This window comes from Aphelocoma coerulescens, chromosome 1 (genome assembly GCF_041296385.1).
Source record: "Aphelocoma coerulescens isolate FSJ_1873_10779 chromosome 1, UR_Acoe_1.0, whole genome shotgun sequence".
Lineage (NCBI taxonomy): Eukaryota > Metazoa > Chordata > Aves > Passeriformes > Corvidae > Aphelocoma > Aphelocoma coerulescens.
Genome location: NC_091013.1, coordinates 83,355,671 through 83,378,684, shown reverse-complemented (window position 1 = coordinate 83,378,684; position 23,014 = coordinate 83,355,671). Strand labels below are relative to the sequence as shown.

Below are 23,014 nucleotides of genomic sequence, written 5' to 3'. Positions count from 1 at the left end.
AAACAGGACTGTTCCTTGAGTGCTGCTGAAGCCCCAGGCCATGGCACAGTGCCCTCTCTGCGCAGTCCCAGCAGAGCGGACACAGGGGCTCTGTGCAGCCACAGCAGCAGTGCAGGGCCTCCTACACACAAGGCTTTAATGCCCCTTACCTCACAGAACTTCAGCTTCCCTGCAGCCGAACCAGTGGCCACTGCAAGGAAATGGCAGCACCTGACAGAGCAGAAGGAACCCTGACACGCTGCCCCAGCCAGCATGGGGAGCCCAGAACCCACAAATCAGCTGAAGTAATATCATTCTTACTTCTATGCTTAATAAAAGTGGGGTCCAAGCAACAGAGATGCATTATTTCCTACCTTTGAAACCCGGCAAATGTTTTGGGTTTTTTTAATGAATGACTGAACTGCATGTAACACTGTAACACAAACCATGGGTATTATTTAATAAAGACCAAGTCTTATTTTAGGCTACCCCACAAAATCACAGTATCAGCTGGATTGGAAAAGGCCTCTGAGATCACTGATTCCAACCTATGACCAGACATCCCCATGTCAAACAGACCATGGCACTAAATGCCATATACAGTCTTTTCTAAAACACCTCCAGTGACTGTGACTCCACCTCCCTGGGCAGCCCATTCTAATATCTAATCACCCTTTCTGAGAAGAAATTCTCCCTACTGAGAGCTTGAACCTCCCCGGTGCAACTTAACACTGTGTCCTCTTGTCCTGTCACTGGTTGTCTGGGAGAAGAGATCAACCCCCACCTGGCTACAACCTCTTCCCTGGTAATTGTAGAGAGTGATAAGATCACCCTTGAGCCTCCTCTTCTCCAGGCTTCTTCTCCATGGAACACAGATTTATTTATCATTACTCTGTAACTGATTTTACCTTGAGGTGACATACCACATTGTGGATGGGGAATTTTCTTTCATGAAACTCTAAGGTCTGTCCCTTGCAGGAATAGCATCAGCAAGGTCACCAATTTCTAAGGTGATTTGGCCAGATTAGACATGCAACTAAATGGGAATTTTGAAAAGTATTTCAGTAGAAGTCTGGAACAGATGTGCAAGCAAGAATACCGGTGCATGGAGCTCTAGATGAGGTCTCCACAGAGTACAGTTCTGCAGCATTTCCATCCACCCAGGGTCAACTCTGTTTACTGTTTTTGTTCTGGCAGATGGGAGAAAATAACAACCCTTACATCGTCTCTGAAGAACATCTTCATCGCTTTGTGTGGCTATTACCCAGGTAGAACTTGCACGTGGACCAGTTTGCATCCATCTCCCATGCAGAGACAGAAGCTAAACTTGCCCCGGTGTTTGTGTCAGACCCATTAGGCACCCAGTGCCTTACAAGCCTGGCTCTATGCAGGAAGCCTTTTGGGAAGAAAAAAAGGCAAAAAAGCTTGACTTTAACAGTTTTTACACAACTGCAATAGTAATTGTCCAGCAGTACTTCCATCGCATTCAAGCACAATTATTATACTTCACTTTTAACACTAAATGAAAAATTACAGTTTAAAAAATCTTCATTATTTGACTGGTTCTATGCAATCACTTGTGTGGGTGACAGAGCAAAGATTTGCCCATTTGACTAAGAGTGCTGAACCCTAAAGATTGGGCCTGCCCAAAGGATTAGCAAAACACTTCAATCCTAGTCACATGCTCCAACCCTCTCCCAAACCTCCCCGACAGCCCACTCTGAGCAACACAAAAGCGGCTCCGTGATGAAGTGAATATTCCAGCTACAGGAGAGTTTCTTATGGTTACTGAAACACAGTTCTGTGCAAGCACTAAAAAGGGGAACTTATTATCAATTGCTTAAAAAAATCCCAATTTTTAATTTGTACAAGCCATCCCCTAACAAAATGATCAATGACTGCAGCAACAGCCAAAAAAAATAACTTTCCTTCTCCATGATCAAAATGCTCTGGGTCACCCACTCCTTTTAAACTGAAGCTGCACAGAACTGATGCATACCTGAAGATAATGCTTGCAATGCTAAATTTGAGCTCTTCTTGTTCAGTGACACTGTCATGATTTCAGACTCTGTTAAAAATGAAGAAAAGCATTAAGAGAAAAATTTTTGCTCTGTGAAAAATGGATTTCCACGTTACAGCATGAGGCCAATTCTTAATATCATAAAAATTTACCTCAGTCTATTTGACTGTAGCAAGGAATTGCAATTAGCAAATCAAAAGAACCCTGTTTTCAAGGGTGAAAGCTTTTAATTATACATGCAGCAATATGGAAATATTAAGATTCCGTTTGAAGTCAGTTTAACATTATTTTTTAGTGAGAGGTGGTGGCTTTTTTTCTAAAGCTGAATTGACCCATCATTACTGCAACATCACATTTACTGTAAATGCAGCTTTGAGAGTCTCCAAACTACTCACAGCATTTGGAAAATGAAAGCCACCACTGAATGCTGCCAGAAAGTCAGAGAGAGCAAAGCTGCCACAGGAGAAAGCTATTTCTATATGATTTTCACAGTTCTAAGGACTTGGGTATAGCGAGCAATCTCCATTAGAAACAAAGAGCCGAGGATCTCAGCATTTGGGGAGGCATTGTCAAACAGAGGCGAGGAGATGTGCAGTACCATCCTATCTGCCCTGAATGCAGCAAAGAAACTTAGCAGAATGCAATTAAAACAAAATAAATAAAAAGGCAACTTCTTTTGCTCCAAGAAGAGGCGGATAAATAACCCATATTTTTCCTGGTAGAGAACCATCACGACAACTTTTCTAACAGGCAGTCCAATGAAGAAATACAACTAATGTTTACTGAAAACACAAGAAAAATAAGCGTGTAATTTCTGCCACTGCATGAATTCAAGTCCTAGGGGAGGCTGTAAAAGAAGAGCTTGCCATTCATATCTTTACAGCTACAGATGATCTTGCACATAAATGCATTAAACCACAATGCCTAGCATATGACTTGGCATTATGTGTTTGCTCAGCTGTTTTCATAAAAGGTAATTTTCTCAGCTGTTCCTGACAAGGCTCCTTTGGATACAAAATATTTATCTTTCCACTGTATTTACAGAAATTCAGTCAGTTTCTAAACAGCTACACTAAATAAATAATTAACTAGTCACTAGTGCCAGAGCTCCTCAAAATTTAAGTGCTGCTTTCCCAGACCAACTCCCAGAGTCTGGCATCTGCCAAAAGGGGCAGCAACAGGAATCTGTTGTGAAAACGATGTTTCTGTTTTCCAGTCCAGCTGCGTCAGCCCACCCAGACCTCGAGTGTCACTGCTCACACCTCAAGATGAACTGTCACCAGAGGGTAGCAGTGCTCATCTTCTGAAATGATGACGACCTACATGGGAAACACACTCTTCCTACATGAGGTCTGGTTGTTGCTTCCCCTGCTCAAACTAAGGGGTTCCCAACACAGTCACTCAGTGAGACAGCATCACTATAAACGCGTTTGAGACAGATCCCCGAGGCATGTGCCAGGCACAATGCCAGCAAGTCCGAAGCCTGATGTTACAGTTTTGTAATGCAAACAGGGAGCTGAGGGACCGTCACTGCTTTTCATTACAATTCTACTGTCTTTAAAACTTCGGCACTGAAAACTCAGTCCAGGCTAAAGATTGGCAGGCATTAAATCCATGCCCAAAGCAAGCAAGGACGGAATTTAAATCTAAAACCACAGAAACCAGAGGTAAGAGCTGAGCCTAGGCGGCAGGGGTGTGTGTGTGTACGTGTGTGCTCTGGAGAGGGGAAGGATGCAGAGTGACTGAGAGAAGAGAAAAACTGGGAGAACAGTCCCAAGATAGCAAAAATCTAGAACATCCAGAAATGTGTACTTCCTGACCACAAGACAATCTGTGTATGTGTCACAGCATGCAGGATCAAAACTATTTGTGAAACAGTTTGTTTCTTCAGAAGGCACAAAGGGAAATCTCGCTCTTCTAGCTCAAATATACAGAACTATCTGGCACAGGAATAAGCAAGATGGGTGCGTACCTGGGTTCCTGAAATTCACCCTGACAGTCCCGCAGGGGAAACTGGACAGCGCTGCACTGGCAACAGCACTTACGATTTTATTCTATACAGTAGCTTAGAGGTATTCACAGATTTAAAGCAAGCCTGATGCAATGCCAGAACACACTGAATGATGGGTTCAGATCTCAAACTCATCCCCTTCGGGGCTTGTCTGAAGTTCTGGTTTTTCAAGCTTTTCTTGGCACAGACAGTTTTCCAGTAGGAGGCTGAGGAAAGACTGCTGGCAACATGCCTGTCTCTCCCTGCTTCTAGATGTGCCAGGGAAGGACTGCATTACACTAGAGAGCAACTAAATCACACAGCAATCAACCCAAATACAACCGATGAAGTGGGTACCTGACTTACTCCCCTCTTGACTTGCTTTCCAAGCTTTATTTTAGAGCTCTTGCAGTGCTGCTATTTGGCAGATTTCACTCCCACCTCTGCTGCCTTCTATACACCCTCATTTGATCTGGATAATCAAGTTATCAGTGAATGAAATAAGAGCTTCCACCTTACACTGGAAGAGCACTACAGGTTTAGGCTAGAGCTCTTCCTCCAGCAGCCAGAAATCTGCATCTTTCCCTGACACTGCTGGAGCTGCCTGAGGCCGCAGAGTGTCCAGCTGCAGACGTCCTTGGTGTCAGCTGCAGCCTGCAGGGAGAGCTGGCTCCTTCGCAAGGGGCGAGCCCCAAACAAAGGTAAAAGCGTCCGCAGAGGCAAAGGATGAGAGAGGAGTCTTTCGTACGAGTTCCAGCTGCCGTATTGCCAGTGGAGGATCCAGGGACAAAGGCAAGGGAGTGAGAGAGAACAGAACATTTTATACGGGGGTGGAACAAAGGGAAACAACCAATGGGGATCGACTGAGGAGGAGGAGATAACAGGGGAATATCCAATAGGGGTAACTTAAGGGAGGGAATTATATGAGTAGGCCAATGGGATGTCAAAGAAGGGAGAACTTTCCAGAACTAATATGTAAGCAACTAAGGAAAATACATAAACATGAACTTATACATAAAACTGGATGGAGAAGTCCTGAACCAATAAACTTAAACACGTACACTAAGAACCACTAGGCACATGGGAGCTTGCTGTAACCACGGGGTGAGGATCAGACCTCTGTGTTCTGGAGGCCTGTCCAGCAGTCCTGTGAATGCTCTGCTGCAGTGGCCACTGCCACATGCACTGCAACATTTCCCAAATTCCTTTCAGTTACACAAAAATTCTCAACATCAGTGTGAAAACAATGCAATCAAGACACCTTTTTTTTGAGGGGGGTGGGGGGAAGGAAGATAAGAACTGAGACTCACAACACAGGATGGGTGGGGAATTTTTTCTTCCTACTACTGATCTCGGTAAAATCTCATTCTGTTTACTCCCCAGCTTAAACCTGAAGTCTTATTACATTTCACTTAACAATCCCACATTATAATAAAGCAAGTCGGCTTTCCTGCCATGATTGACAGACTCTTTACAATTATTTAAGGGGAAGGCACATAATTACATACAGCTGGATTAGGCTGATCAAATCCCTGTTAGTGTCTGTCAATATACACATACTAAGACATTACTGTAAACTAATTTAAATGCAGAAAATTTAATTAAGACTTAATAAAATTACAAACAGAAAGAAGAAGGTTTTGCACAGTTTAACCAAAGGGAGTTTCTCAGCAAAGCCACCCTATAAACACAAACCTGTTTTGCCTCATCAGCTCTGCAACACTGGTTCTTGCACCACATATTTATGTATTCTTATTTACAGTTCTACTGCCAAGACTTTCTCCCAGCTCAAAAACTTAGAGGCAAAAGCAAATGGTGTGAAGCCACGTGTATAACAGAGTCCATTATGAGCAAGCCCAGGTAGTCAGAGGAGGATGTCTCAGAAGTTCCTCTACAACACTCTGTGAACAGCTATTGATCAGTACCACGGTTCAACACAGTACAGTACAAGTGACCTCCTTTTAAAGCACTTACCAAGACCAAAACATCACCTCCCCCAATGCAACACTATTCACATTCACCCCTCTCCTTTGGTCCTGTACAGCCTCCTTTTCCACTCAGCTTGTTTTTAACGCCATCTGCTACATTCACAGTGCTCTCAGAGTCACCAGTGATACACAATACCGCATTAACCCCCCAGTAAGCTTAGTGAAAGGCACCAGCCTCACTCCCTGCTGCATTTTTCCAAGGGTAGTCATGCTTGTGCCCTGCCTTAGCTGTCTTTTTCCTGCAACTCGTAAGGACATGGCTGCAACTGATTTCCTAATGATAGGTGAAATATACTGGCAGTGGCATACCAGCCCCTTTAGCTCGTGTAAGCCCCTGTGTGCAGTGCCAGCCAGGAGTCCAGTTGTCTGCATGCATTCCCTTTCCCCCTTCACTCCATGATAAGGACTTGGCTCACTCTGTATCTGCACATGTTATCACCATTTCCAGCCTAGAAGCCCTTGCTGTTTCTGTGCCAGCATTTTCCAAGACAGTGACCCAACCAGAAGGGTGCAGAAGCCACACTGTGCCACTGCAGACCTCCTCTCCACCATCAAGGACGCCTGTGCTTTGTTACTCAAAAGTAGCATAGCAGATCTTACAAAGGGAAACTTGCTGCTCCCAAACATACTTGTTTTCCCATGCTAAGATTTCCTGATATGCTCCCCGCCAAATTAAATCAATTTGAGTATCTCATTAAAGAAAAAGACATTGCAGATTTTGTTCTATTTTTATTAGTCTGCCAGTTGAGCCTGTTGCTCTGATCTGGTTTACTTGACGATTCCTTAGCTTCTACGGTCAGCCACTTTTCTGTGAAGGCCCTACAGTGTTTCAGGAATATTAGAAAATGCTGAATAAGATACAGGACCCTCACCATGGCCTTATCCAAAAAGGCAGCAAAAATTCTGAACAAGTCCATTTCACAAACATGAACATTTCCTGTAGAATTAGGTCTTGTCAGCTCGGGGAAGAAGAAGATGGAAACAAGGAAAAACTTGAGAAGTATAAGTGCTAGAAAGGATTACAGTGCAATCTTCTGGAAAATATATTAAAACTCAATACCATATTAAAACTGATGAAAAACATTAAGCCCTCCTGTGTTCAATCACATCCTTCCAAAGCTCTTGGCCAACCTCTCCATGCTAGAGACAAATCACTGTTAGACAACCTTTTCTGAACAAGTCTATCACTTATTCTAGTTTATGTTCTGTTTCCTTTGGCAGCAGAGCTATTTAAGTTATCCTTCTAATCCAGAGCCTCTGGTAATTTTTCTTTTCTGTTCTAGGGCAATTCTTCAAAGCATCATAAAGGCAAATTTAATAAGCACCTCAATTTGTATTGCTTTCTATTTATAATACTGCAAGCACCTGCTGCTGCTGAGATCTAAGCACATATCTATCTATCTTACTCTGTATAGACTGATTTGGATTAATCTTAATACTTTCATATTTTAAAGCAATTTCAAGAAACATTGCTTCAAGCTGCTGGGTGGATTGGTTATGGGTTTTCTTCTCTTTGGGGTGTTGCTTTTTTATTAGGTTTGGGTTTTGATTTTTTTTTTCCTTTAGTGTTTTGTTGGGGTTTTTTTGTTCGTATTGTGGTACAGTTAGTTCTCCCTTACCCCCTATTTTTATTAAGATACTGCTGACCAGCTCTTAAAAATACAACTCATTTTGCTTCCTTGTTTAAACCAGCCACATTGTGTATTATTATTTTATATTTTATACATATATATATATAATTTTACTAGAGTATTTAGTAGATCCCTCTTGTCACTTCAACAGCAGGCACTCAACAATCAAACCAAGCTGCTCCTGGAACCCCAACAGTGGAAGTCAAGTCAGCACAGGGGCTCACGGATGGTTTTGGGAGCTGTGCATGTGCAGGGAATGGGTGTTTAAAGGTTCCTGCCATGATCCGGTACACGTAGGGTTTGAATCACGTATTATTTGACCTTCTCTCAAAAGAGGGATATATTAGTTTTTAATCTTATCCAAGTGCTTGCAAACACCAAGTGACAGCTAAGGCTACACAGTACAGAAGTTAAGTCCTACATCTGACCTTTCAGAGGGGCTGAGGAATCATGTCCTTAGGCATCTCTTCAGAGTCTGTCTTCCACAGCTTACAGACAGAATATTAATGGCTGCATCCTGGGCTGGGGACATCCTGGTATCCACAACATCGACACTGGCCACTCTTGCTGTTATTTCATTTGACAAGATGACAGATAGGAAGTTTAATGCAGTGGGGGGAAAGGAAGAAAAATGTTATGATGCAGTGCAAGTAGGTGAGCAAGATAATGAAGCCTAGACAGTGCAGGAGAGCCCCCTTAGTGCACAAGAAAAGAAACAAAATGAAAAGAAAGACAAACCAGCACACAGAAGAAAAGCTGCATGGAAGTAAAATAAAGACTGAAAGAAGTGAATGGAAGAGTCCATCCATCAGAGAAGACAGACATCAATGATGGGTCTCACCTCTGCACTGTGTGTCTTTGCTTTTAGTGGCTGACAGCTGAGGTTTGTATTTCTCATCCATCTCCTGCCTATGTATTTAGGTGTGATGGAGCAGCCTCCTCCACAACCGGTCAGGAGACCTCATGGAAGACTTCACAGGACATTCTGTGGACAATTTAATCTCAAGAGTGACTCTCATTCCCATGAACTCCTACTCCAGAGGGGCTGTGCTATTTGCCTCCCTGCAGTATTTAATACGGGCTTTATAAGGTAGGATTTTAAGTATTCCCATTAAAAACATGTCTCATTCTCAACAAAAGAGTCTCTGGTTGCTGTTTTTATTCACCCCAATCATGGCAAGATTGCTGTTAACTTCATGACAAAAGCATGCTCGTGAATGTGTAAAACAAAGTTTTCAAAACTGTTTTTAACTGCATTTGTTGGAAAATTAAGCAAATGGAAAGGCTCAGAGAGGAAAATATCATTGTAAGATAATCAGTAGTATGCCTTCCTTTTACTTATCAACAACAAAAGCCAATGCAGACATTATCTTGGGAATCCATGGATTTTTAAATTTTCTATTAACATGAGAAGATACAGATTTCCTCAGAATATAAATGAGGCACAGGGAGACCGTGGATGTCATTTATAAAGAGGAGATGCCATGTATCCTTCAGTCTCTGGCTGTGGCTTCCAAATTAGTGTCCCAAAACATCTGTAACCTTCATGTGTTCTCATCTTCTTCCACAATTACTTCTTATCATGTGGGGAGGTCTTGAACTTTTGCAACAGCTATACTGAGTAATCAGCTATAAACAGACATGCTATTGATACTCCAAGCCAACAGCTAATCATGATTTCTAGTCTTTCAAGTGAATAGGACAACTTAAAATGGCAAATATTGCTCTATATACTCATCCATAAATTAGGAGTGACAATAGCAGATTATTACTCATTCACTCAGAGCATTTGTTTGGCCCCGAGAGAACTGGCTTTATTCCAAGAGCTGGCAAACATTGGTTAATATACATGTAAATGTTTTATTTCTCTTGGAGTAGGCAATTTCACAAAATGAAATACCAAATTAAAGATGACCTCAGTTCTTCTGCCGATGTCTGTCTCGGATGCAGTGCTGCTGGAAGCCTTTGCAAGCTTTTTCACACCAAGTCAACAGGGAAAAAGACACCTTTTCTTTTCAAAGTGAGACAATTTCACTGTGGAAACATGAAAGCTTTTATATAAATATTAATCACCACATTTGTCCTGAAGTTAAGTGGATGGAGATTGGCTTACATAAGGTTGCAGTACTGACTTGAAAATAGTAAGTGAGATGTACTGAAATGGTTCTGCAAATACTGCTCCAAACAAGAACTGTGGTGCAAGAAGTAGATTAGCAACCCCAATATTTAATCTGAGAGTACTATAAAACAGCACTTCACTCCTGAGAGTGAAGAAGGGGAATTTTGTCCTTTGAATCTCTGGTTTAAGTGTAAAGAAAAGGAAAATGTTCATTTCCTTCAAAACTGCAACTAATTTGAACTGGGAAGAAAAGAGGAGACTAAGAAAAGGAATGCAGGTTCAACACAGAGGGGGAACTAAACTAAATATCTGAGCAGAAAACCAGGCAGTGGTTTAACAGAGCCTCTTACTAACCAGTCCAAAACCTAAATATTCTAAATAACACCAAGTGTACTGTACCCATACTCCTGAGCATGGGTCTCCAAAACCCAAGAGAATCAACAAGCACATTCTGTGTACTTTGAGGTGAAGACAATATACACCACCTCCAGCAGGACTCCGAGAACCATCTTTTTCCTACAAAGGGCTGGAGGTATCAGATCTGCTTACTTCTCCTGTGATACAGGCCATCAGCCATTGCTTACCCCTCTTTCCCACAGAGAAGTGAGATTTCTTTTCACAAATTAACCAAGACTTGAAACCAGAACTACAAACACAAAGCAGATTTGTGAGAAGGGGAAGAGAGAAGCATCCTCTTATCTACTGTGCTGTACCATATGTATCACCTCACTTTTCTTGAGGACACACTGAAGTTTCAATCAGCTGGGGACGCTAAAAACGGTTCAAGATTGTTCATAAACCTAAACAGAAATTACCCAATATTAATATATTTCACAACAGCAAGTTTAGAATGAAATACAAAATAAGGTACAAAGCTGAGATCACAGTAACTTGATGGAACCCACTTGATGGAAGCAAAGAGCATACAACAATTAAGAAACTCCCAACCATCAAGACAGCTGCAGTCTAAATTCACCTCCTTCGAGTGAAAGGAAAAGATAGAAGATTAACAAACACTGATGGGGAGCAACTACCAACAGATAACAATTTCAAGATTCAGGACTATACTTATGTGGCAAGAGCTGATGGAAAGTTCAGTTCCCATTTGGCAACTCATCTTGATTGCTACTGCGGTGCTCCACAGGTTTCAGCCAGGTCTCTCCATGGACATGAACATCTATGGATAGGGAAGGGACACCAGATCTGTATTTTATAGAGATAAATACATCAAACACTGCTGACATTAGAATTGCACTTCCTCACACTCTGCTTTTTAACAGGAAAACAATTAAGATTTTACAGACTATTACATTAACTAAAGCTACTTTTGAAATATTTTTCATTATTTCTTCCCAAAATGATGTTTCTTTTTCTTTTCACCTGGAGAAAACTACTACTGGAACAAGCACACTAACTAGTACTTGACATTACTTTGCTTTGAAACTTGAACCTAATGCTGCACTTTTCCATGCTGCTTTTACACAAAGCACACTCTCCCCCCTCTTGTTTGCTACCGCTTACATGACACCTGCAGATCTCACAGGGAAACCTGCTGGAACAAAGGGCAGCACAACAGAACACAACAGTGCCAGCTTCAGCTCTGAAGAGGATTTTAAAATTTATTACAGGGTCTCACTTGGCCAGTCGGTGTTCTACGTGGCTGAAATGAATACACAAGTCAGGTGGAACTGCAAGAAAGGCCCCTCTATAAAAGGCGACAGCACTATTACCAGATAAGCCACCAGTTAGACATCACTGATTACCACACTGGACGGAGATTTTAACTCACCTAGAGAGCAGACAGCTAATCGGATTTCTTAATGGGCTTCACTCAGTTTCACTGGGGCTGATGCATGCTGCATACAGGATTTGGAATGAGATTTTCCTTGAATAGCACATACTGCTCTACTACAGCATTCTGTTATCATCTTGGCTTATGCTTATATAAAATACCAGATGGAAGTTACATGAACAGTCATTAAGAGGTTAATCATTAAATTCAGGCTATGCCTGGGCAGCAACAAAGCTGACCTCTTGAATAAATTGAGCTTGGATAAAGGTTACATTGATTTTCCTAAAGAGGTTTCCTTACCTAACTCTAGATTTGTGATTTCTTTTGAGAGTAGGAAGTTAAGAGCTAATCCAAATTTAATATTTATTTTCTACCAAAGAGAAACCAGCCCATTTAAAATGCAGACAATATGATAGATCTCCCTCCCTTTCATTGTTCTCTCAGAGAGAGACTCAACTTCATACAACTTCAAACCTCAGGGAAGAGGGGAGGAGCCCACAAAAAAAAAAAACCAAACAAAAAACCCCAACCTAAAAACCTTTAAAAAAAACCCAGTTCATCTTTATTTTACAAGCTTTTCCTCTAGCACTGAAAATCCAATGTGTATTTTCTCCCAACTACTTTTACCCCTGTATTGTTCTTAACACTTTCCTAGAAAGGATGGATTTTTAGCACCCAAGAGAAAAGCTTTAATTTGATGAAAGGATGGGGGACTGTTTGGAGCCCAGAGTCAGTAAAAAAGGCATGAAGTAAACATTTGGATATGCTACAGGATCCTGAGTCTTTCTGCTATATTTTCTCCTTTCCAACTCTGATCTTCCTGGTTTTGTTTTTGAACAGGTATCAGAATCAACCAGGTGACAAGTTATACCATTAAATTGAAGAGTTTCCTCTTCACCTCCTTGAAGTATGATAAAGATCATCCATAAAAAAAGTGATCTGAGTTCCCCATTTCCCACAAGTATGCTAAAATACATACTCAACCATTGCAGTTATGTCCATGGCAAATGGAGCGTGTTATGGACTTGAGGTTTCCTAACTTTCTGAAATCACTGTTTTGACTTACATCTTTGGGAATGAGAAACTTACTTAAATCTAAGAAAAAGACCTAGGAAAAAGCAAGGAAGAGACAAAGTTATTCAGAAAATAAAAAATACACAATCCCCCCCAAATACACATCTTTTACAAGGGGCAATTTCTTACTCTCCAGTTTTGAGAGCTCTGCCTCTTTCATACTTAGCAAAGGTTTCCCAAAGCAGGCATCACTGATTGCATTCCTTTGGAACTTACGTAAATGACGTTGAAATAAGAAGTGGAAAGCCAAAAAAGGATATTAAATCACGGGATATATACATCCCAGACCCTTGTATGTATCTCTTCCAAGAGAGGAATAACAAGAAAAAAACGGACATGAAAAAGAAGTAACAGTAGACAAGAATGGGGAACATGAAAGGCTTTTTGCTTAAGGCCCCTCATGTCTTAAGAATTTATTAAAAGATGATGTTAGAGCACCTGAATTTCAGCGAATTGCTTCTGAGATGGCTCCTGTTGCCGCAGCTTTTGCTGGAATATTTCACTCTGGCTGTCAGCCAAATCTTTGCTACGCTGATGCCAAATAAACGATACCAATTTCAACGACAGATGCTGTTGTGTTGACACATAATTGATACGTTTATATTCAGGGCTCCCTGGAATTCTGAAGCACTTTATTCACAAGAAATACAACTGACAGCAGAATTCAAAGGGACTTGCACATAGCTGGTGCTACTACACTGCTGGTATTGTGAGACTGGAACGAAGAGATTGCCAACTGTCTGGGGTGATCAGGAACAGTGAAGACCAAAAATTTTCCAGGGCAAAGGAAAATATGGAGAGATATAGCCCAGCAGTAAAAGTCCATTTGCTCAGCCAGAAACCTACATGCCCAGAGAAACAGGAAACCTGTAAGTTTTCAACACAAGTCACATATCCCTTTCCTGCAGAGTTTCTAACTGCATAGGAGATGGAAGTCAGAGAAACAACATAGCATTGAATAACAAATATGTCCATAATCTCCTTTTCTCTTTGACTTCCCTGGTTTCCTAGGCAGGAAACAGATTAGCAACTGTTAAAAATGTATTTACCAAAGGTATGTTCCAAAGAAAACTGATCCTTGCATGTTCACTTTCCTGCAGACAACTTGAAATAAACTTTCATAAATAGCATTTATTTTGGAAGCCACTACATCCCTCCTCAAGCTAAACACACCTTTGCATCCATTGTAAAGGATTAAATGCCGGCAGGAAAAAAATGCTGATGACATTACAATACATGCCTACAACCTGATTTTATTTGGTTTTGGTAACAGAGCATTGTATTATTTTCACACAATGAATAAAAACATGGAGGGAAATATTCAGCAAAAGGTTTGTACCCACTCATTTCACAAGGAAAAAAAAAAAACAACGCAGCAACAAATAAAATTTGGCATAAAGTACAAGAGCAAATAAATGCCATGTGGCAAAGTTTTCAGTCATTTATCCAGATGGTGTATGCTGTTCAGCAAAGATGCAATGTGGTATATTCTGCCATGATGCTTCTTTTTAATTAAAATAAGGTTAAGCTTAAGAATACTTTTGAATTGCACTATATGGGGATTATCAAATACATTTGAAGTTTGCATATGAACAGGTTTCACTAACTGGAAACCCCTAGAAAATGTGTTTTGTTGACTGTTTCGTAAGTTGTATTTTAGAACACTGATCAGAGCCCAGAAAGCTTCTGCAGTGTGAGTTCTGCTGCTTGTGAGGCCTTATCTAGGTCTCAAATATTGTCTGTACTTCTCTACCAGTACCACAGGAAAGACTTTTTCCTCCAGTCAACTCTTTTCTTTCCACTGTATGAAAAAGGGACTGATGTTAATTCTTCAGACTTTGCACACTGCAGCTCTTTCCTTTAATTCTTCCTCTCCTGTGCTTCTAAGGGTTGCTAAGGGCAAAACTGTCACAAGACCTCTCTTCACACTGAATTTCTCCTTCAGGAGTGCCCAGCACAGAGAATACAGATAAAGTTATAGAAGGGAAAAATGCATTTATCATCAAAGCTCCTATCTCTCAACCCCCCAAATTTTCCAGTTAGTTCAGCAACACAGAATATATAAAATATCCATGTTTATATCCTTGCAAAAGCACAAAGTGCTTGAAAAGTTCAAGGAAGTGCATCAAGTAGAAAAGCTTTTAGGGGCCAGGGTTTGGGGTTATTTTAAACTGTTCTGCAAGACATTGGAAAAAATAAAAAACAACCAAGAACAATTTTTGCCAAAACACATCCAGAAGTAAAAAGCTTAGCAGCAACTGCACAGGTACCTTCTTCCAAAATCCCAAAACACCTCAAAACAACCAACTAAAAAAAATTAAACAAAACAAAAACAAAACAAAACAAAAAAAACCACCCCAGAACAAAAAGTTTTAAAAGCCCACCCCAAAGAAATCACATCCCTCCCCAAACCACACAGAAATTTTTGTCAGGCACAAAGGACAGCTGGGACTAACCACCCACTGGCATTTCAGGAACATATAGAGAGAATCATAAAATGGTTTGGGTTGGAAGGGACCTTAAAGATCATCTTTTTCCAAAGAGAACATGAAAAAAACAGCTAAGCCAGTTGTCAGCAGCTTTGATTTACCAGATCCAGTCATGGGGTATGACAGGGTGCTACACCACAAGCAGACCCAATTCTCCTCACTCCTGTTCAGAGGGGATCAGATGCAAAGCAGCTCCAGATGCTGTGCCTAAGCTAAAGAAGGCCAGTCTCTCAGCACTGCATTTTACACTGAGCACAGCACGGAAATAACAAAGCTCAAAGGCTTACACAGAAGATCCTGCTCCTGTCTTATTACTTGGAAGGGTGTGCAGAGAAGTGTAGGTCAGTCTGCAAGGCATTGTGCAGCTACACCCTCTGTGTGTTAGGAGGGGTGTAATCAGTTCAGGAGGAGATCAATGCTAAGATGCACAAACAAAGTCGAATATTTCTACTTGTTACTGCAAATGCTCCAAAATTTATTCCTACAGCTCTTTTGGGGTGTTTGAAAACTCATACTAAAGTCTTAAAAAAAGCCCAAAACATTATATTCAAGAGTAATAACCCATCCTGTAATTAACAAAGGCAAGAGTTTTAAAAGTTAAATGGATTCTCACTCGTACTATTGGCTTCTGCATTTTGTTCTGTTTGGACACAGAACATAAAGGTTTCACTGTCTCCCAACTCAGGAAGGCAGTGCTATAGCTGGAAGACATGGGAAAAAAACAATAAAATGATTGTATACAAATTTTTCTGTTTCTCTTCCTCAATTTATAATGCGATTTAAAAGAAAAGCAAAAGTGTTTTTGATGGAGATTAGTGCACAATGAGTTTAACATGCTAAATAAATTATCAACAGAAAAAACTAAGTCATCCTCAACTTTTAGAAGTGTAAAAGACTTCGCAATAGTTCAGGCAACCAGATTTCAGATCAAATCTTACTTTTACAGACACCATTTCCTGTACTCTGAAGTATTTACCTTACCACTGTGGGAAAGACTTAAACAATTGAGGGAAACTGTTTGCTCTGCAGATTGAAATAATAATTCAGCAGCAAGAACCAACATCAAGACTTTTGAGTAACAGTATCAAATCCTAACATTAAGGCAAAAAAGTTGACATGCAGCCCTTTCCTCTATGCTAAAGTACTTCATCACAAGCAACTCTAAGACTCCAAGCCTTCAAACGTACTTCTCAAGTTATAACAGTATAAATACAAGCCTCTCCTGTAACAATTATGAATTCAGAAAACTTGAGTTTTTCTGATGCTATGCAGCACTAACACCTAAACCTCATGAGCCACTTCAGACACATTTATCCTGCGGTTTTTGTGCTAAACTATGCTAGAGTTTAACTGTGTGTTTTTCCATTCAAAGTAGGCTGTGAAGGTTGAGTTGATGGCAAGACCCAGCACAGTAAGTGAATAGGTCTTTAAGCAGACTTAAATTTGCAAAAACAACCAACCACAGGTGAATTTCCTGAGCCTTTTTGTGGCATGACTGCAGGCTCAGAGTCGTATTTTATACTGGCACCACTAAGTCTAATAAAAGACTCTGGGATCTTGTATCTTCTTTGTATCATGACAGCCACGTATCTGATCTGTGTTTGAGGGTGCACTTTTATAACTAAAAACTCCGACCTGCAGCTTCCTTCTTTTTGTTAACCTTCTAGCTGGGTGTGAAAGTCAAGTAAAAGATCTATCCTGATGCAATGATGCTACTGGCACCTAATTACCAGTAAAGAGCCATGCTAAGAACAAACATTTGAGAGGCAAAGCACTACGCAGAGTTTTAATAACAAATTTATATAACACACCTCCCCTCCAGACCTGAAAATAGGCGCTGTGCCATGGTCAGAGAACTCCTTTCCAAATATACAAGCAAAGCCAAGGTGCCAAACCAAACTGACATTGGGTGAAAAAGCAGTAAGACCAATTTATAAACCAAAAGCAGTGTAAGAAGGAGATGGGAGGAGACACCCTGAGGTCTGGTACATCCAAACCATGATTATCCATACCTCTAGCATGATATAAAGCCCAAAATCAACATGACCTGAACACAACGGTTTTATGGTTAGCAACTAGTAAGGCTTGAGGAGCCTTATTAGAGACCCTTCTCAAAAGAGCCTATTTGAGGGCAGATGGTACTTTGAGTGTTAAAGCCTACCCAGCCACCTCCTCTCATTTAAGTTTTTTTCCCCAAATTTACCATCATGCAACCACAGCTCTTCAACTCTTTAACTGTAGTACATTTTTATTCTTCATAAACTTTTTTAGACTAGTCTATGGAAAAAAAAAAAATCAAAAAATCACAGCAGTACCAGGGCAGAACAGAGTCACAATCAAACTGGATTGGGTTTGTTACTGCCAGAGTCTAAGGGGCACCCACAGAAATAAACACAAGACCACATCATTCTGCACTCCCCCTCACCACACCAGCTTATTTCAGCCTGAAAAAGTCATTTGTGCCTGCAGCAGGGCAGGCCACATTTCTACTCTTCATATGACAAATACACAAACAGTGGTTTAGGCAGAAGCAGCTTTTGCACTGATGCTGCTCTTTATTTTCCACTCTTTTTCTGAAATACAGAGACAATTTCTGAGCAAAGCCTTTCGGGAAAGAGCTTTACTCAAAATCACTAGTCCTCTGTCTAGCACAATAAGAGCAGAAAATGCAAATTAGTTTTAATAAAAGCAGCTGGCAATCAATAAGAAAGAGCTGGTCTCTAAGAGTGAAACTGATTCCTCTAAGGATAAGAGTTAAAAGGAGAAAAATGTAAGGAAATGAATAAAGGAAGAATAAATGTAAACAAGGTGGTACACAGGAGAAAAATCTAACAATACAATTTAAAAAAAAAAATCAGGCAAACTGACAAAGAATAGCTGGGGGTAAATAGGAAAGAAAAATACCAGTGCAAAGAAAAGGATCACAAGAAAAAATCTAATGGAAAACATGTGCAATCCAAACAAGATAAAATAAAAATCATGAAAGGGATCAGGTAAGAGGTTAGCTGGCACTAAGGCTTAGGGCACCAGTCACGAGTTCACATTCTAGCCTGGTTTGCAGGCTTTGGTAAGTCCAATAATGAGTTCTGCTTCCACTGCTTCCACGCATCTGGCCATTTCACAAAACCTTCTAAACCTGTCTCCTCTGACCTTCTGCCATAATACACAAAGTCAATACCCACCTGAGCAGATCAGAACCCACCCACTCTGCATGCAATCAGACTCCTCTGCTACATCCCTTTACCTTCAGGTCCACAAGCACCTGCAGAGGACTGGGAAAAGCCCAGCATTATAGTTACTACCTAATTTAAAAAAAAAAAATTCAAACACTCAAGATTGACACTTTCATATTTGCATAATATTGTGTCTTGTTTTTATAAGTCAATTAGAGAATGCATTATGGTCACAGAAGCAGCTGTTACAGACAGGGGAAAACACAAGTGTGGCACTGTTAGCAACCTCCACTCAAGAGAAACCTAACAATCAAGTGCCTTGCATACTGCAAAAGTCAGTGTAACAAATCACTTATCCTCTATCTTCCACCTACAAATCCAGCTCCAGTTGCTGGTTTTATCAACATCTCCCACCGAACCTTGGCTAAGGTGGAAGTAAGGTCCCTATCTTGCACGTGCCTTTCATACAGTGTATGAGTAAACAAGAAAGCAGGCAGGTACTTTGCAGCTTTTTATTCCTAAAGAATCTCACCACAAAACTACACAATGTAACTCCTCTGGCCCCAAGAATGCAGCCCCCATCAATGAAGTAGCTACTTAAATAGTACACATGAATTTTAAAAAGTGGCGTTCCTTACACTCACCGGAAACTGCAGTGGAAAGATCACTGCACACGATTTTATTTACATTAAGTTTTGACCAGCATACTGATGGACTAGAAAAATAAGCCCTCTGACAAGTCGCTAATATACTTAACATTATGCTTGTACTTTCAGAACCTTAATGCAGAATAATTTGTTTGGGGCATGCTCTACCTTTTGAGAAATTCTACAAGATTTCTAATGACAATGTGGTCAGGAACTTTTAGGTACATAGAAAGCCAAAACCTCACACTTTTAAGAGAGCAGGAATTGACTAACTTCCTTGCACCTAAAGTGGGTATACAATACAACAAACAAAGAAGGATAAAGAAGACCAAAAAACCACCCACCCTGAAACTAAACTAGTGATAGGGCAAAAAACAACAGAGAGAATATTATCACACATTCTCATCCCCTCAAGATATACATGTGCTGAAAGGGCTCACAAATATCTCATCTCTGGTTGCTTCCCCCATGCAATATACAAAGCCTGGTTCCTCTATTACCTACAGAAATTATTTTATGCTTTGTCTTAACAAGTAAAAATATCTCTCAAAAAGCCCAAACAAATAACCAGAAAAAAAAAAGGCTGGGGGAGAAGGTCTGCACTGTTGCAGGATTTTACATCTACAACTACATGGCCTGTAGCTACTGCTAAGACACTTACAGCATTTTAACAGCACATTTCCCTAAGGTAGGTGGCGAGCAGTTAAGACCTTTACATACTGAAAGAGATGCCTTTCCATACTAGCATGGCCTATCAGCCACAAACAGGATTAAGAGCTCAGCAAATCCTCTCACAGGCCACATCTGCAAACATAACTCTTTCCCATAATGAGCAGAAAGGAAGGTAAGTTCTCAGCTTTATGCAACACTTACAGGGAAGCTCTTACTGCTACGATTAAAAAATGAAAAAAAACCCAACAACAAACAAAAACAAACCGAAACAAACCAAAAAAGAAGCAACACAAAACAACATCATTAAGACCTCAGGATCTTTCACCTGTAAAAAACAATCTCACGTGGTTACAGGACTTGTGGTCTTACAGGCCTGCTGTTGCTCTGGTGGTCCTGTACAGCCATCAGTCCTGCGGATCTCCAGAGAAGACAACAGGCAAGATCTCTTTGCAGGACAATTTCTCCAAGCATGACAGCATTTCCATAATGAGTCAAAAACCAGAGAAATCTATATTTACCTGCAACACAAATTGCTACTGCATGTCATGGACATCAGTCCACCCAGAGATGCTTCTTGCAGTGCATGATTAGTATGGAGACAGAGATCATCTTATTCTGAGGCAGCTGGACCTGAATGAGTTGGCAGATCCATTCTCAAAGGGCTCAGATGGCTTTTTGAGCAGCTGGAGCACAGCTGTAGCAGTGAAAGCATAGCCCAGCCCAATTCAGCAGAGAGAATTCATGGTTAGTTCCCTCAAACCCCGATCCCACTGCAAAAGATCAATGTATCTCTCTGAATTCAGTCCCCATGACAGCAGTGCTGCCTGCTGAATCAGGACCCATCTCCTGTGACTTCATGGAGGAGTTCTTTCACCTTTTCACCACTGCTTCTGAGTGGAACACCACCATTGGGACAAGCCTTATTGGTCTTCAAACTAACAGGAAAGGGAGAAAGATAATGGAGAAGGGAAATTTTTGAAAACTAACAAGGAAACTGCTTTACATTACTCATTGCCATCATCAAAGATATCTTCCATCCAGTAAGATAGGTCATATCACCTAATCAGTATGTGTATCTCTTACATATATATATATACACACAAACACTTCCATGTTTATTTAATACATGGAAAAATGTGATTAGACTTTTTAAAAATATTAAAATTGTTCTGCTAGCATACAGATCTAGCAGCGACCAGTGAGCACACAGTCCACTGTCTCAGTGCTACTGCACCCACACCCCCTTCCAAACAAGCAGCAATGAGCCAGTGATCAACTAGGAAGCACGACTGAGGGTTATCACCTCACACAGGCCCATTTCCACCCCACACTCAGGGGTAGGTACAAAGCTCAGACGGTGTTCCACAGGCAAGAGGTGTGGGTGTGCAGTCACTACTGAACATAATGTCTCACACAAGCCAGTCCCATCACTGTGAACACCAATCATATGCCAAAAAGGTGTAATGTGCACTCAGAACTCCCTAGGAGGGCTTTCCAATGTCCACCCTGGCTACATCTGAAGCTGCCCAGCTCTGCAAATTGCTTGTCTTTATCTCTGTAAGTCTGCCAGTGCTGTTCATGCCCTTCTGTGCCACCCTGCATTTGTGGCCAACAGCTCTGCCAAAACCCTCTCGAGGAGCAGAATAGACCTGTGCAAGTCCAGGCTGGAAAATGCAATAAAGAAACAGGTAGTTCCTAGTTCACCCAAAATATTGGGCAGTATTTGATAGCTGCACCTAAAATTCCTGTTGGTAGATGTCCCTTGTATGTTTCCCACAAAGCATGAGGGAAACCAGCAGGTAAAATTGCTGTGCAAGGAACAGTTCATTTATCTGACAAAAATCAGTGAAATCAACATACGTTGAGAACAGTCTAAAATCAGTTTTCTTCTTAGCTTCAGTTTAGGAGGTCTGTATGTTATAAATAGGCCACTAAAAGGCAATTAAGAGAGAGAGGGAGAGCAAAAAGTTATTAAAAATGTACCAATGAGAAACTCATTTCACTTTTTTTCAACAGAGCATCAGGGAATTCCTGTAAGACTTCTAGTTCATTTGAAGGAGGAAATTCTGAACAAAGCTAAAAATAACTGACAATCAAATTTTCAAAATTGAGAGAAACACAGAAAGCCCCAGAGGTTCGACCCAGGGTGGCACCACCCCACAGACCGATAAAAATATCATACAAATTTTAGGCAGGATAAGAACCACAGAATAGAAATCACTCTGACACGGGAACATTTAAAACATTAGACAAAATAAGAGAAAGGTTTGAACTATAACCGGTTTAGAAATACAGCAGAAAATAAATTTTTAAGGCAACCAACAATAAGGAGAACCACAAAACTATGCACCGAACTCATGACAGCTCATCACAGGGACAAAACACGCACAAATAAAGGCACGGTGCTTTAAAAGACAGACGAACCCCATGTTTTTACATTCAGAACAGATCGTTTTCATTCTTTCTTGGGTCACCTTTAATGCTTTCCTGAGATATTTTTTTGTTCCAACAGGCTGCTTAAACATAGGTCTCGGTCGTTTCCCGGCACAACTGTACTCGCGACTGGGAATCAAAACCAAGTAGATAAAAAAAGAAAAAGCAACAACACACAAACCCCGAAAGTCTTCTGTGAGTCTTTGGAGCAGTTACTTTCCTCGCCAGCGTCTCAGCAGAGCTTCCCGGGGGCTGCCACCCAGCCCCGGCAGCGAGGTCCGGCGGCGGCTCCTTCCCGCCCGCCCGCCCGCCGCCGATCCCGGCCGGCTCCCGACTCCCCACCCGCCCTCCGCCTCCCCAAACTTTCCGGGCTTATCCGCGGCGCCCCGGCCGCGGGACGCAGCGCTCGGAGCCCAAGTCCGCAGGAAGTTGTCCCGCCCGGGAGCCGATCCCGCAGCCCTGCGGCTCCCCCGGGACACCGCGGGCTCGCCCCGTGCCCCGTCACAGCGCTCCCCACTGCCCCCTTCCCAGAGCCTCCCGCACCCACCGGCCTCCCCCGGGACAGCGGGCAGGAGCGGGGCCGCCGCGCGCCCTTACTTGGAGTTGCGTTCTCCTGAGGGACGGGAAAGGCCGGGCAGCGGCGGGAGAGGAGCAGGGTCCGCAGCGCCGGCCGCCGGCAACTTCCCCGCTCCGCCGCCACACGTGGGGCTGAGGCGCGAGCCGCACTCCCCGCCCGCCGCTCGCCGCCGAGGACGTGGCAGCTCCGGCCCTCCCTCCGTCCCTCCCCGGCCGCGCCGGAGGCTCCTCCCGGCCCCGCTCTGCGGAACGCGGGGCGCCCTCTGCCGCCCGCCCGGGGACCGCCGGCCCGAGCCGCGCCCGGCCCCGACGCCCCGGGGAGCCCGGCCCCGGCCCCGGCCCCGACCCCGACCCCGCGGGCCGGGGGCTGTGTGCGGCACGCCCGGCCCGCTCAGGTGCCGGCCCCGCGGTCGTGTGGGGCGGGCGCGCAG

At 42.2% G+C, this 23,014-nt stretch overlaps 1 long non-coding RNA gene across 1 annotated transcript in view; it reads right to left on the bottom strand.

Annotated features, from left to right (window-relative positions):
- Positions 1 to 22,769, bottom strand: part of LOC138110500 (uncharacterized) — a 29,258-nt gene extending 6,489 nt beyond the window's left edge. The window contains exon 1 of the long non-coding RNA XR_011150965.1: positions 22,605 to 22,769. This is a non-coding gene — a long non-coding RNA (uncharacterized lncRNA). The remainder of the gene's footprint in view (positions 1 to 22,604) is intronic.
- Positions 22,770 to 23,014: the final 245 nt, after the last annotated feature.